The following is a 15,639-nucleotide window of genomic DNA, read 5'->3' on the forward strand; positions in this document are numbered from 1 at the left end:
GCGGGGCCTCCGCGCCTTCCTCCCCCGCCCCCGCCCGCCTTGCGCCTCGCCCAGCCACACTCAGACACACCTGCAGTGAGTATCGTGTCAATATACTTAATCAGTGGCGTGCACTTCATGCACGCATAAAAGCACTGCCTACCACAAAACATTTATCACTACTCTTTTTGTGTGATAAATGTGTTTATCTGTATATTATAAGTATTTATGTGTATTATATTCATAAAAAAATATTCATCAGCTATCTCAGTACCCATAACACAAGCTACGCTTACTTTGGGGCTAGATGGCGATGTGTGTATTGTCGCAGTCTATTTATTTATTATTATTTATTTATATTATTTTAAAGCTCCACCTCTTTTTTAAGACCCGTCGTGTGCGTATTTCCCGAGCGGATGAACCGATTTTGATTGTGTTTTTTTTGTTTCAACGGTCATTTTGTCGGGGCAGTCCTTAGATGAAAATCGGTCCAAGTAACATATTATTTCACCACACGATGAGTAGGTATCAAATTATATAAACATCAGAACTGAATCAATAACATTGTGCTCATAAGTGATCTAATCACAAACATCGTCTGAATCACTAACATTTGAAACATCAGTGACCTAATCACTAACAATTTGCGACCTCCGTGGTGGTTATTTTAGTTATTTAGCTTGATTTGTTTTTTTTTTTATAGATTCAGTGGGAACCATCAGAAGAACGACTTCCTATGTCCTGAAAGATCCAAAAGAGAAAAAACATGTGCAAATTGTCGCGTAGTCTATGGAACTAGGTCTTAGGTTTTATATAAAGTACCATTGATACATGTAACAAACAATATGGAATCCAGTGTCGTGGTAAATGTTAAATGACCTTCTTTCGTTAGTTTTAAGCGTCGATAATCTGTATGTAAGTATTTGTCATTCTTGGTTTGAAGAATATTTTACTAGGTCAATGGATTTGGAATTAGTAGATATATTCGTTTTGGCGATTATTGTATCGCAACCGTTGGTGAGATGCGATGGCTCTGTTATGAGTACTCGTACTTCTATGATAACTTTGTATGGGAAAAGTAAATTCAGGCACTTTTTGGGTTATACCATTTGTTAAACATAAGTAATGGGAGCTTTTTGAAGTTATACTTCTTTTGGCGCGTTAGGGAAAATTATGAGAGTAAATTTTTACGATGCGCGCGCACACCGTCACACCCAGAAGTTAGCTATAGGCAACATTTTAGTTTTCAAAAAAGCTTTGACAGTGTGCACTTTCAAGTGTCAAAGTCCGCGGGCTTATTCCGGTGATTAATTTGATTCAATTGTACAAAAATCTCAAATTTTAACGTTCAGTTAAACTTGGTTATAATGAGATAACTTGATAATGCGTTATAATAAAACTTTCAATGTATTAAATTATTTTTTTTCCATTTTTAGTGTCGTTTTTTCCACAAACGAAGAAGAATAAGGCGAAAGACGAAAATTTTGAAAAGATTTTTATCTCGTTACGCCAAAGAAGTATAACTTAACTAACGCACTCTAACTCTTCTAACTGCATAAGTGCACACACGTTATTTTTTAATAAAAAAAACGTCAACGACTTTTGGTGTACCGTTAAAACGTCTGTATTGTAATATATTGGACGGATGAATATTTTGAATTTGTAATTGTTAATAGTATTATAATATAATATAATAGGTTAAGATCCAGTTGACCTCTTTTCATAGATTTTGCGTTATTTTTGTCATATATTGCAGAAGTACCCGCATTTGCGATTATAAAAAAAAAACGTTAATGTAAAAATGTTATTGCAAGTATTTTATTTGAATTTGGAAAAAGTGAAGAAACAAATGGTTTATCTGTCCACATAAATGCTTACAATAGTAAAAAAAAAAAAGAGTTTTTCGTGTACCACGTATGGTGCGACTTTTTTTAAAAATTAAATTAAAGTTGTTACTGAGATATTGTCAGGTGAGTATCGGCATATCTGTGGCAAATAATATTAAAAGATCTGTTTTCTTAAACTTTTTATTAAAAAATAAGAAAGTTATAAAAAATATGTATTACATCAAACGTTTTGTTCCCAGTGTAGTGACTTGACAGTGACGCACTTTAAATTAGTAGACGAAATGACCCTTCCACAATGAGACCAGAACGGCTAGCATGGGTAGGAGACAATAATTTCCCCGGGGAAAGGATATAAATTAATCTTCTCCCACAGCTTAATCAATTCTCAGAGCACTGGCGAACATGTGGAAACAATATCCATATAATATATATTTATATTGTATACCTAAGTCCAACTGTGGACGACCATCGGTTGAAAAGATGATGAAAAAACAAAATATGTTTTATTATGTACATATTTCCTAATGATTTCATGTTAATACTATTAGTTTAGATCAATTATGTACAAGATATACAGCCATATAAAAGAAACTAGACATTCTACCACTCAAAATGAGATTTTCTCTCGCTTTTCCGGCGGTTAAGAATAAAATAAAAGTCTTTTTCACTAACTAGCTTAGTGTAGTGGATAAAGCTTTACCCGGCAGCTTTACGCGCACGTTTACCTTTCGGAGTTATGTGCGTTTTTGGCAATGAAATATAACTTGCTTCAACGGTGAAGGAAAACATCGTGAGGAAACCTGCATGCCTGAAAAGTCTCAATAGTATTCAAATTCAAATTCAAAAATTTTTTATTCATGTAGACCTTATTAAAGGCACTTATGAAGCGTTCATACATTGGTGATGCTGCATTCTTTAACTTAAAACTAAAGCTCGGAGGGTTCCAATCGCGCCCTGGTCTAAGAAGAGCCCACAACAAACTTAGCCAGTTTTTTTTTGTTAGCATCATCTCACAGTCTAGTTCATGTTGAGCTGTGAAGTAAGAGCAATTCATACCCAAACTTTTTTATCATGCATGCAGTGGCGTGCATACAGGGTATGCAAAGGGTGATATTAAATGAAGAAAATCCCCAGTACGACCTATAAATACTGGTGGGTAGGCTTTTTATAACTCTTACAATACCTATCCTTAAGTTTTTTACAACTCTTAACTGGAAATTTTCTTCATTTTATATCATCTGCATACCCTGTGCATACCCTCTATGCACGCCACTGCATGCATGTAATCCTTAAAATTATAATAGGATTTTTCTCAAGGTTTGAAGTCTGGCTCATTTGTGAGTAGCCCAAGCCCCGTGGTGGGCCGTCGATGGGTCGATGACAATCATATCTTGTGTATTATTGATCGAACGCAATAAGTGTTAACCTAAAGTTAAGTATTAAAAAAACCGCTAGACAATTTAACATAACTTCGCATAATCTAAATTTAATATAGATCGGTAAATTTTATACGTTATTATACAGGGTCAAATATTAAATATCAGAAAGCTATTCCCTTGTTGTTCCTATGATTGAAACTAGCAACTTTTCTTCTACGCAATTTCAAAATTCAGAATTAATTTATTCCATACATAAAAATAATAAACGTTATTTCTCTGTAGTGACATTACACTATGCAACCAAATACATGGGTTTCGACAGCGTTGCGCAGTTGGGTCAGTGACCGCACGATGAAGTCGTGGCTCGCGCGCTGTTCCCGATTTTACGTTACAGAGTAGTATAATGTAAAATATCGAATGTTGAATAAAAAATCATAATTCAATTATTTCAGGTAGACCTAGTTTATAAGCACTTTTAAAACGTCAAGTCAGTATGTTTGTAGTGACTCTTCCACCAGTTCGGAAGGCAGATTCCAAGCAAGAAACTCAGCAGATTGCTCTTTTCCAACATTAGTTTATAGTTTAACAATTTTTAGAATTTTTCTGTTTTGTGAGAGATGAGCGTGGAGTGCTTCCAAGCAGCTTGGTCGTTAAGGAATTCATCAATCGTGTAGTAACCACGATTGGTTAAATGTGTTTAAATATATTGTTTAAACTTAGGTAAAGGTAGATCTAATATTACCTTCGGTATTGTGTTATAAAAGCATATACCCATCCCCACAAAGGATGTCTGTACTTTTCTCAGACGATATGCAGATATTTCACAAACTATCGAGTTAAAAAAAAGTCGTAGAACAAAAGTTATTAGTTTTAATGCAGACATCTACAGACTGAAAGCTTTCTTATAGTTTTTATTTAACCCTGTTTAAACATGGTGAGTATAATTATAAAAATATGATATAACTATCAGGTTTTGACACATGTAACTGCCGTTTTGATTTAAAACTGTTTTTTAAAAAGATAAAATTAATTCATCAAACCTTTCGAAAATTAATGCCATTTTGTTTTTATTACTGGCATTTCAGAATTGATAGTTTTAGAAGAAAAGGAAGAAACACTTTATTTCACGTATAACATACAGGAAAAGAAACAGTAAGGAGTATACAGTACACAATGTAGACATGCAAAGGCGGCCTTATTGCTGCAAGCAATCTCTTACAGGCAACCTTTGTAGATAGGACTTACAACAAGAGAACGGGAGTGTAGTGCCAAGAGTGTTGATACATTTATACCAAAATGCATAAATTTTAGGTTGCAAAGAGTAATCCAAATTACGAAAAACATGCCATTTCTTTAGAACCGTCAAACAAACAATGATCGGACCACCGATTGGCGCAGTGGGCAGCGACCCTGCTTTCTGAGCCCAACGCTGTAGTTTCGATTTCCACAACTGGAAAATGTTTCTGTGATGAACATGAATGTTTTTCAGTGCCTGGATGATTATCTGTGTTTTATATGTATATTATTCATAAAAATATCCATCAGTCATCTCAGTACCCATAACACAAGCTTCGCTTACTTTGGGGCTAGGTGGCGCTGTGTGTATTGTCGTATATTTATTTATTATTGTTTTATTAATGATATGTATAAAAAAAACAAAAACAAGCTAAGAATATTATTTTTATAAACCAAATGACACAATACATTTCAATTTATTTCAATTCACAATCGGTTTCGATAAGGAAGCTAAGTTTGGATTCCGAATTCCAAGCCAAACCGAAATTACAGTTTGAAAAAACGGCAATTTCATACGTAACGAACTTAATATTAATTTATTAACTAAACAATTGTTATTTGTGTAAATGTTTGTGAGTGAAAAGTGTAGTTTTTTTTTGGAAACTCTTACGTTTGTTATAGAGATCATTGTATGTTAATGATGTTATAGTTTGAAAATGTAGACGGCATGCGCCATAACTTTTAACAGCTTGGCTAATTAGCCAACTTGTGCTCAGTCTAGCGACGCACCGCATAGCGAGCTGACGTGCCCATTGGCTATGTATTTTATTTTAAGGAACACATGGATGAGTGTTTAGAATTTGTAATTGTTAATTGTATTCTTGGTTAAAGACCTAGTGACGTTTTTCTTGGCGACAGCATTAGGGTTCCGTCACCAAAGTAGTATAATCCGAACCCTATTGTTTGTCTGTTACTACGACTTGTAACATAGTGACGCAAGTCTGAACTCAGGTTGGCTAATTAGCCTACCCCATAAAATAAAACTTAATTAGTTCAGTAAATATGTTAAGTCCTTGAGTGTACTTTCAAACAATATGTAGTGTACTCAAGTCAGTATTTTTTTTTAAGGCAATACGTATCGTTACTTATAAACGTGTGTATTTTATATGTATACATTCTTTAAAACAGCATCGTTTAATATTACGTTAAAAATATACCATCTAAGACTGTTATGGAATATTTACAAAGAAATAAAATAAGTTTTAATAATATATCTATATATGTCTGGGTGTTGAAATGTGTTAGAAATATACATGTACATACATTTTTTATGTAGGAAATTTGTATACACGTGTCTTTATAATAATATATACCTATGTATGTTAGGGTTTCCGCCAATTCACATGGACTGCTTATGCTGCGTGGTGGGTCTAAGCTCTATATTTTATGTGCTCTAGATTTAGAGCTTAGTACAGCTAGTTAAAGCAGGCTTTTAATTTCACCTCAAAAAAACCTTTCATTAAAGCAAAACATGAAATCATAATGTTCGTGATCTTGAAGTTACTTCATAACCTAACTCCTTATTCACTCATTTCCTTACGCCGTACGTTAAAGAAACGATCGACGATTAATGCAAAATCTTTAGATTGCGGATTGAATTTCGTAGTGCTATCGTTATTTAGCGACAGCCCAGTGGGTAGCGCTTTGACACTTTCACGGGGCCGAGTTCGTATTTAAAACACGTAATTTAAAATTTTATAAGTTATGTTCGGAATCCGTTTGACATCCGATTGGCGCAGTTTGCAGCGCATTGGCATTGTTTGCTTTCTGAGCCCAAACCATGGGTTCGATTCCCACTACTGGAAAATGTCTGTGTGATGAGCATGAATGTTTTTCAGTGTCTATGTATATGTATGTGTATATGTATATAATTCAGTAATATCAGTCATCTTAGTACCCATCATACAAGCTACGCTTACTTTGGGGCTAGATGGTGATGTGTGTATCGTCGTAGTATATTTATTTATTATTTAATCAAAATATCACTTGCTTCAGCAGTGAAGGAAAACATCGTGAGAAAACCTGCACGCCTGAGAGTTCTCCATAATGTTCTCAAAGATATGTGGAGTCCACCAAACCGCACTGGGTAAGCGTGGTGGACTACGCGCGTGACCCCTTCTCATTGTGATCGGGGACCGGTGACTTGTAGTGGGCCGTTAATGAGTTTATATGATGGTGATGACGATGAGAATCGTTATTAAGGGACGAGTAGGAAACGTTTAACACCACTTGTAAATTCAATCTGTCATCTAAAGATCCCCGAAACCATTGAATAATTTAGGCACTTCAATATACAACGTGTAACAGAATTACGAAATAATATTGAAGGATGCATAAGTATATTTAATACGGAATCACCCTGTAAAAATATTAAATCGATAAAGTATATTTATTTTTTCATACAAACGACTTCAAAACATTCTAAGTGTTATCTTATGACAACCCTATTGAAGATAAAAGACCGACACGCGCAGAGTACCTACGCTACGCGACGCGTACCTAATAAAGTGACAGGAGTCACATGATTTTAATTTTGCATGTGATGTTAGGGCTGTATCTGATTTTTTTCATACAAAACTATGACAGTGGTTTATTCGAAAACTATCAGGTTTTCGGTTTCACAGATAAGTCTCAGAGACAGTACAAAATGTACCTCAAACGCCTGTGGAGTATTATTTCTGTTTTCATTTACACGCTGTATATATTTTTTTTCAAATGAAGGTGTTTGCTTATTTCGGGCGTAAAGTTAGACCCGTAGACAAGCAAACTAACAAACATACCTTTACAATATTTACAGTATTAGTTAGGATTATGTTAGCTGAGAACCGAAATCGTGGTCCGTTTAAACCAAATTCGACCGTGTGTTAAAGTTCTTAAAGACCGTAAAATTAGAATATTCTTAGCAAAGTCTGTAATTCTTCAGAAAATCCTTGCTAAATCGGTGATTCTTCGCAAAATCGGTTATTATTTGCTAAGCCCGGGTAGTGTTTACCATTCGGATTTAGCAGCAGGTAACTTGAAACTATTGTTGTGTTAAAATGTGTTGGTTTCTACTTCTGTACAGTGTGTTGTGGTGAACAATTTGGGATTTATTGTATAAAAAAAATAAAAAAAACAACGTTGTATTGATTTCAATTTATTATTTTATTACCTTTAAACCCATTTATATTTATTGTAACTGGAAAATATTGCGGGTCCACGCAACTAGGTCTGATATTCTACATATATACGTACATATATTGGCAGCGACCCTGCTTACTGAGTCCCGTGGGTTCGATTCCCACAAATGGAAAATGTTTGTGCGATGAGCATTATTGTTTTTGATTGCAACAAGTTTCGTCGGATGATAATACAGTAAAGGTGTTTTAAACAAAACGATTCTTGAACGAAGTAAATTTGTTTTTGTAACGGATGACATCGTCTAGCTTCTTCACTGGCCCAACCTTGTATCTTAGGAATTCGGATTCTGGTGCTATTTTCTGTAACAATCAAGTTATGTAATTAGAAATCAGGGCTCACTTTAGTTGCGGTGATAGCGCAATGGATTGCAGCTCGACTAGAGCTTCGGGGTGCCGAGTTCGAATCCCAGCACGCACCTCTAACTTTTCTAAGTTATGTGAGTTTTAAGTAGTTAAAATATCACTGGCTTCAACAGTGAAGGAAAACATCGTTGGAAAACCTGCTTTCCTGAGAGTTTCTCATAGTGTTTTCAAAGTCATGATTGGCGCAGTGGGCAGCGAGCCTTCTTTCTGAGTCAAAGGCCGTGGGTTCGATTCCCACATCTGGACAATTTTTGTGTCACACAAAGGACTGTGGAACTAACTACAAAAGACCTATGTCCAGCAGTGGACGTCCATTGGTTTAGGTGATGTTAGCAGTGGACGTCCATTGGTTGAGGTGATGTTAGCAGTGGACGTCCATTGGTTGAGGTGAAGTTAGCAGTGGACGTCCATTGGTTGAGGTGAAGTTAGCAGTGGACGTCCATTGGTAGAGGTGAAGTTAGCAGTGGACGTCCATTGGTTGAGGTGATGTTAGCAGTGGACGTCCATTGGTTGAGGTGATGTTAGCAGTGGACGTCCATTGGTTGAGGTGATGTTAGCAGTGGACGTCCATTGGTTGAGGTGAAGTTAGCAGTGGACGTCCATTGGTTGAGGTGATGTTAGCAGTGGACGTCCATTGGTTGAGTTGATGTTGCTAATGAGGTTGTCTCTCCTCTGAAGGTTGGCTGTAAAAGCTTTATATAGTTAAAAATTAACCTCAACGTTCCTTCTATCATATCGCTCGTCGCTCCTTTTTTCTGGTTTCCGTGGCTCCACATCCCTGTCGTCTTCACCTTCAGAACTGTCTCCATGGGTGCCCGACTGCTTCTGGATTACTATGCACCTAAACACAAAAAAAAAATCACACTTACTTACAGGCTAAAAAAAGAATTAATAGTTCAGAACACACTTGTTATAAAAAACCAAACTAAATTCTACCTTTTAGTTTAGTTTATTTATAAAAGCGTGATTTTTAGTATTAATTTAATTTTTATTAAATTTATTTAATTAAGTAACATATTTAAAACATAGCAACTACAAAATAAAAATTTGTAAAAACTTCACAACTTATTTAGATGTAAAATATTTATAGGTTATAGTTATTGGGTAGGTACATTTACATCGCAAAATACCTGTAATTGTAAAACAATCTAATTGTTCATTGACTACTGAACTAGTATAAACTGTGTTTCAGTATTAAAGAAAGTATTGGATCGAAGCAGGCATTACTTTGTGGAAATCCATGATATATATATAAATATACTAACTAACTAATCATTTAAGGCTTAGTGATACTGAATACTTTAAAAACAAAATCAAACGCAGACGAAGTCGCGGGCAACTGCTAGTATATATATATAATAGATCATGGATTTTGAAGTGCGGATGCACTGCGACCCTCCACGATCTTTTGTGCTCTGTCTGTTACAAACATACACACATCATCATCTCAACCAATAGACGTCTACTGCTTGACATAGGTCTTTTGTAGGGAGTTCCACAATGCACGGTCCTGGGCCGCTTGCCTCCAACGGCTCCCAGCGACTCGCCTAATGTCATCTGTCCACCTCGTTTGGGGCCGACCTACGCTGCGTTTACCGGTGCGGGGTCGCCATTCCAGCACCTTAAGACCCCTACGTCCATCGGTTCTCCGAGCTATGTGCCCCGCCCATTGCCACTTCAGTTTCGCAACTCGCTGAGCTATGTCGGTAACTCTAGTTCTTCTACGGATCTCCTCATTTCTGATTTGATCACGTAGAGATACTCCTAACGTACAAACATACACACAGATGAAGCTAATATAAAGCGTGTAAAAACGGTGATAGCCTTGTGGTTAGAACTTCGGCTTAAATTTCGAAGCATTCGAATCTAATAAGATTATACACACACACACACACACACTATAATAAGATTTTTCTGTGAGCTTACGTTTTATATAAACTTTGAACTTATTCAGATATACATACCGTTTTTGTCTTGACAAAGTTGAAGCGAGAATTGTTTGTTGGAGTATCAGTATCATAAATATAAAAAACACTTTGGGGGTTCCCATTTTGACGTACCTTTCCGGAATGGTTTTCTGCGTATTTATATACAACACAGCGAGGGGTAAACCCTTAGTAAGAGATTTTTCATCTCGCATAGATCGATAGTTTTCGAGTAAACTAACAACAATAATTGCACCTACTTTATTTGTATGTTGTAAACTAGCTGACCCGCGCAACTTCGTCTACACCGAATCGGTTATTAGAGGTTTTTAATGTCTTAAAAAACCTAGAAACTAATTGCAGCGCTACCTACCAGGTCCTGTTTTATTTCCAAACTATGTTATTGGCCGGGCAGCTCGCTGCATTTTTCTTGCTTTTTGTCTTTCTATACCCGTCGCAACTTCTAAGTGATCAATGGTTCAATGTGAATAATTTAAAAAATTTGGAATTTGCAAATCAAAATTATTAATATGCATAAAACAATTTATTTGGATAAGGATTAATATCATGATAGGAATGTCAACATCTTACGATTATACCCGTGTCTTGAATGAAAAACTGAAAGAGTTCCTTAGCCATCAAGGCTTTTAAATCAAGTAGTTCATCGCTAAGGAATCATGATGAAAATTGGTTGCCTGTAAAGTCGGTATACGGGCGAAAGTTTTACGTGACAACGACTTTGAGTGGTAAAATAATTTTAATGTGAATATTCATTCGTATAGTAGGAAGAAGGATGAAATAATAGTAACAATTTAAAACATTTATTTATACAAAGAATTATATTTAAAACATTAATTTATACAAAGAATCTCGCACTCAATTTCATATTAACAAAATTTTATTTTTACCTTTACACATACATACGTATTTATATACAAATATACATACAATAACTTGCAATACATTTGCGTACAATGAAACAGCGTTAACTACAAAGAGACGCGTGCCTTTCACTTTTTATGTCTGTCTCTCTCGCTCTTAGGCGGGCGCGTGCTTCTCACTCGCTCTCATTGTGAGCGCATAACGTGAGCGGAGCGTAACGCAGTTTCTTGAAGTGTCACCCGGCAAACCAATTTATAAGACGTTGTCACGTCAAAAATTATAGAAAAAGCAGTTATTGTGACTTAACCATAACAGTTAGACATATAGCCTCACGGTTTTTTTTGTAGATAACCAAGATTACTTTAAACATGTAGTACATTATTTATTTATTATCATCAATATTTATGTTTTCGCGGCGTAGAAAACCTCGCAAAAAAAAGTATCCTATATGTTGACCCGAAATACCAGGTACTATTTAAATCCGTACAGTAGTTTTCACGTAATGCCCGGACAGACAGACAGACAGACGAAAATTAAATAAAATCTGTTTTGGACTCAGTATCGATTATAAAGCACAAAATAATTAAAAAAAAAAATTAAAATTAAAATTTTCAAAATATATTACAGGGATGTACAGAAATCCTTCAGTTACAGTTTTATTACAGTGTAGATGTGAAAGTGTGGATGTTTGTTACTCAATAACGGCGCAACGATTGAACCGATTTGACTGAAATTTGTTACAGAGATAGCTTGTAGTCTGGAATAGCACATCGGCTACTTTTTATCCCGGGAAATAAGAGAGTGTCCGCGGGAATAAAAACTTTAATCCACGGAAACGAAGTGGTAGGTGTCAGCTAGTTTAATTGTAGATTTGATATTCTTCTCTTCTTATACGTCTAGGCTTCCTTCTATATATAATTTGATCATCAAAGCATGGAATTAATTAAGAAGGTGTTTGCTACGAGTACACAATATAAAGAAATAAATAAATATACTACGACACTACACACATCGCCATCTAGCCCCAAAGTAAGCGTAGCTTGTGTTATGGGTACTAAGATAGCTGATGAATATTTTTATGAATAATATACATAAATACTTTAAAGATACCGATAAAAACCCCGACACTGAAAAACATTCATGTTCAGTAACATTTTACAGTTATAGGAATCGAACCCGCAGTCTTGGACTCAGAAATCAGGGTCGCTGCCCACTGCGCCAATCGGCCGTTAGAAAAGCAAAGATTAACTGTTTCAAGGCTACCATTTTTGTAAAATTTCACTACCAGTTAGTCCTTGACTCCAATCTGATCTAATGGTAAGTTGACGCTGTTTAAGATGAATGTAAGCTAACGTGTTTTAGCGGAGAATAGAGTATGGTAGTCCGAAATACCCTGAAATATCGATTTCTACGCGAAATACCCCGGAACACTAAATCGCTTAGCGGCAGGGTTCTAACTAGCCACGGCCATGGCCCCCCACCAGACAAGATTCAAAAATTCAAAATTCAAAATTCATTTATTTCAAGTAGGCCTAATACAAGCACTTTTGAAACGTCAAGTCTATCCGTGTGTAGTGACTCTACCACCGGTTCGGAAGGCACATTCTACCGAGAAGAAGCCGGCAAGAAACTCAGCAGTTGCTCTTTTCCAACATCAAAAATTTACATTTTACATTTTAACATTCATTTTTCTATCTTGTGAGAGATGAAAGCGGAGGCGGATGCTTCCAAGCAACCTTGTCATTAAGAAACTCATCAATTGTATAATAACCTCGCTGTAATAAATGTGTTTTAACACATTCTTTAAACTTATGCATTGGTAGGTCCAAAATTACCTTAGAAAGACCAAGACCAGAGAAAATCCCAAATTGGGAATCCCCTGCTGAACCTGGGACCTCCTACTTAAATTCACAGGGCTCACCTTTGCGCCAGGGTAAACCTATTACGTCTGTTTGTTGGTTGAAATCGATTTCGAGTATCGACCATTTCGTACCAAACCATGTTTCGTTATCGAACTGTCATTAAAAATGGTCATACGGGTGTTATTATACTCGAACAAAACATAAACCATATTGTAACTTAAAGCTTTTATTTTTAACCGATTTAAAAAAGAAAACACCTTATTCTACACTTTGTGGTAGCCCTTGACTGCAATGTGATCATTATCATTTTTCTTCATACTGTATAGGCTAGGTTAATTTTGTTTTGAAATATAAAACTGTTGGTAAACCAAATAAAAAAAAGAAATTTAAAAATATCACGAGTGTTAATAATAGTGTTTTTTCTCAACATTTGTCTATTTATATACACTTATAAAAGCACAAAAAAAAAACATCATCATATCATTTGACGGTCGATTGGCGCAGTGGGCAGTTACCCTGGTTTCTGAGACCAAACCCGTGGGTTCGATTCCCCCTACTGGAAAATTTTACTGAAAATAAATGTTTTTCAGTGTCTGGGTGTTTATTTTATAAGTTTTATTTTATAAGTATTTGTGTATATTATTCATTAAACTATTCATCAGTCGCCTTAGTACCCATAACACAAGCTACGCTTACTTTGGGGCTAGATGGTGATGTGTTGTCGTAATACATTTTTTTATTATTTTTTTATCACTTTATTAAATATTGATTGTACCTACTCAAACTTTATTTAACTAGATAGCTTTCACATTTGTTTTATAAATCTAACCTAAAATAAACTATGTAAAACTAAATAAAATCTAAAACGTCTTCGAAGCCACCGCAGCGAGGCACGGTTCCTAAGATGCTGGCATTACCCCTTTGGATGGCCAAACTAATTCGTTGGCCAAGGTAACTGCCCGCTCTAGGATCACCGGTAGACTCGATAACCCTTTTCGATAATTCTTTGAAAAGAGCTCGTGCCTCCGGACCCCACGGTCCCAAAGTCCAAAAGGCACAAAAATGAAACTGCTGTCGAGGTTTTCATATTTACGCCTCTTGGCCTGCTCGGCACTGAAAGCAGCCGCATCCACCATTGACAAGTTGGCCTGGATGTGTGATGCAGCTAAGGTACCGACATAAGTTGCATCGAGTTTTATTATTGTATCATTTGACAGGCCAATTTCTCCAGTGGGCAGCGACCCTGCTTTCTGAGTCCAAGGCTTGGAACTTGGAGTTCTCTATAATGTTCTCAAAGGTGTCTAAGTCCATCAATCCATATTTACCCAGCGTGGTGGACTAAATCCTTCTTGTCAAAAATTCTAAATTCTGAATTAATTTTTTTCAAGTAAGCATAGTTTATGAGCACTTTTGAAACGTCAAGTCAGAGAAGCACTTCTGTTTATGGTGTGTAAGTCCATCAATCCACATTTAGCCAGCGTGGTGGATTAAACCCTTGTTGTTAAGAATTCAAAATTCTAATTCAAAATTCATTTAAAGTAAGCCTAGTTATGAGCAATATTGAAACGTCAAGTCAGAGGAGCACTTTTGTTTAAGGTGTTTAAGTCCATCAATCCACATTTAGCCAGCGTGGTGGATTAAACCCTTGTTCTTAAAAATTCAAAATTCAAAATTCTAATTCAAAATTCATTCATTTCAAGTAGGCCTAGTTGATAAGCACTTTTGAAACGTCGAGTCAGAGAGAGAAGCACTTCTTTTTATGGTGTGTAAGTCCATCAATCCAAATTAAGCCAGGGTGGTGGACTAAACCCTTCTCATTTAAACAGGAGACCTATACACTGTGGTGGGCTGGCAATACGTTTTTTATGGTAATTAAAAAATGGCCGAACGAAAATTGTTAATGCAAAAATGTATTAAGACGGCTCACCTTACACTGGTCAGTTGTTAATGAATCTTTAATTCAATAGGTCACAGGTCGAATGAGTTGTCAACACCGCTAGATAAGACTCCCGAATTAACGTTGCAACTCCAAAATTATTCTTTCTGATTATTATAGTTTATTTATTTATATATTTGTATACTCTTAATTTGTAAACCACTCAGAAAAACGAGAAAAAAAAGAACAAACATGAAGATTGAAGCAGGATACAGAAGGCGGCCTTATCGCTAAGTAGCGATCGAAAGAAAAGAGAAGAAAAACGAAGGGTGGGGTACCCTATTTAGAACACACATACGAATATCTACATCGACGGCCGACTGGCGCAGTGGGCAGCGACCCTGCTCTCTGAGTCCTAGGCCGCGGGTTCTATTCCCGCAGCTGGTAAATGTTTGTGAGATGAACATGATTGTTTTTCAGTGTCTGGGTGTTTATCTGTACATTATAAGTATTTATGTGTATATTATTCATAAAAATATTCAACAGCTACCTTAGTACCCATAACACACAAGCTACGCTTACTTTGGGGCTAAATCGCAATGTTTGTATTGTCGTAGTATATTTATTTATTATTACACCACATATAAAATACAGGAAAAATTGTAATTAACTAGTTTACACGATTTATACAATTTGGCGGCCTTATCGCTACGTATTTGAATAATATACACAAATGTCTATAATATACAAATAAAAACCCAGACACTGAAAAACATTCATGTTCATCGCTCAAACATTTTCCAGTTGTGGAATCGAACCCACGGCCTTGGCTCAGAAAGCAGGGTCGCTGCCCACTGCGCCAATCGGCCGTCAATAATAATAGTGTAGTCATTCGGGACGGGACGACTGGCAGATGTGAAACATCGAAATTGTTTTCTGTAAGCTATTGCAGATATTGCATAAAGAAAAGATAAAGCATTACAAATTTGTTCCACAAATTTAAAAAAACACAACCAAATGGATAACCACTCCTTTTTGTAAGTCGGTTAAT

The sequence above is a fragment of the Pararge aegeria genome, chromosome 26 (assembly GCF_905163445.1).
Source record: "Pararge aegeria chromosome 26, ilParAegt1.1, whole genome shotgun sequence".
NCBI classification, from domain to species: Eukaryota; Metazoa; Arthropoda; class Insecta; order Lepidoptera; family Nymphalidae; genus Pararge; species Pararge aegeria.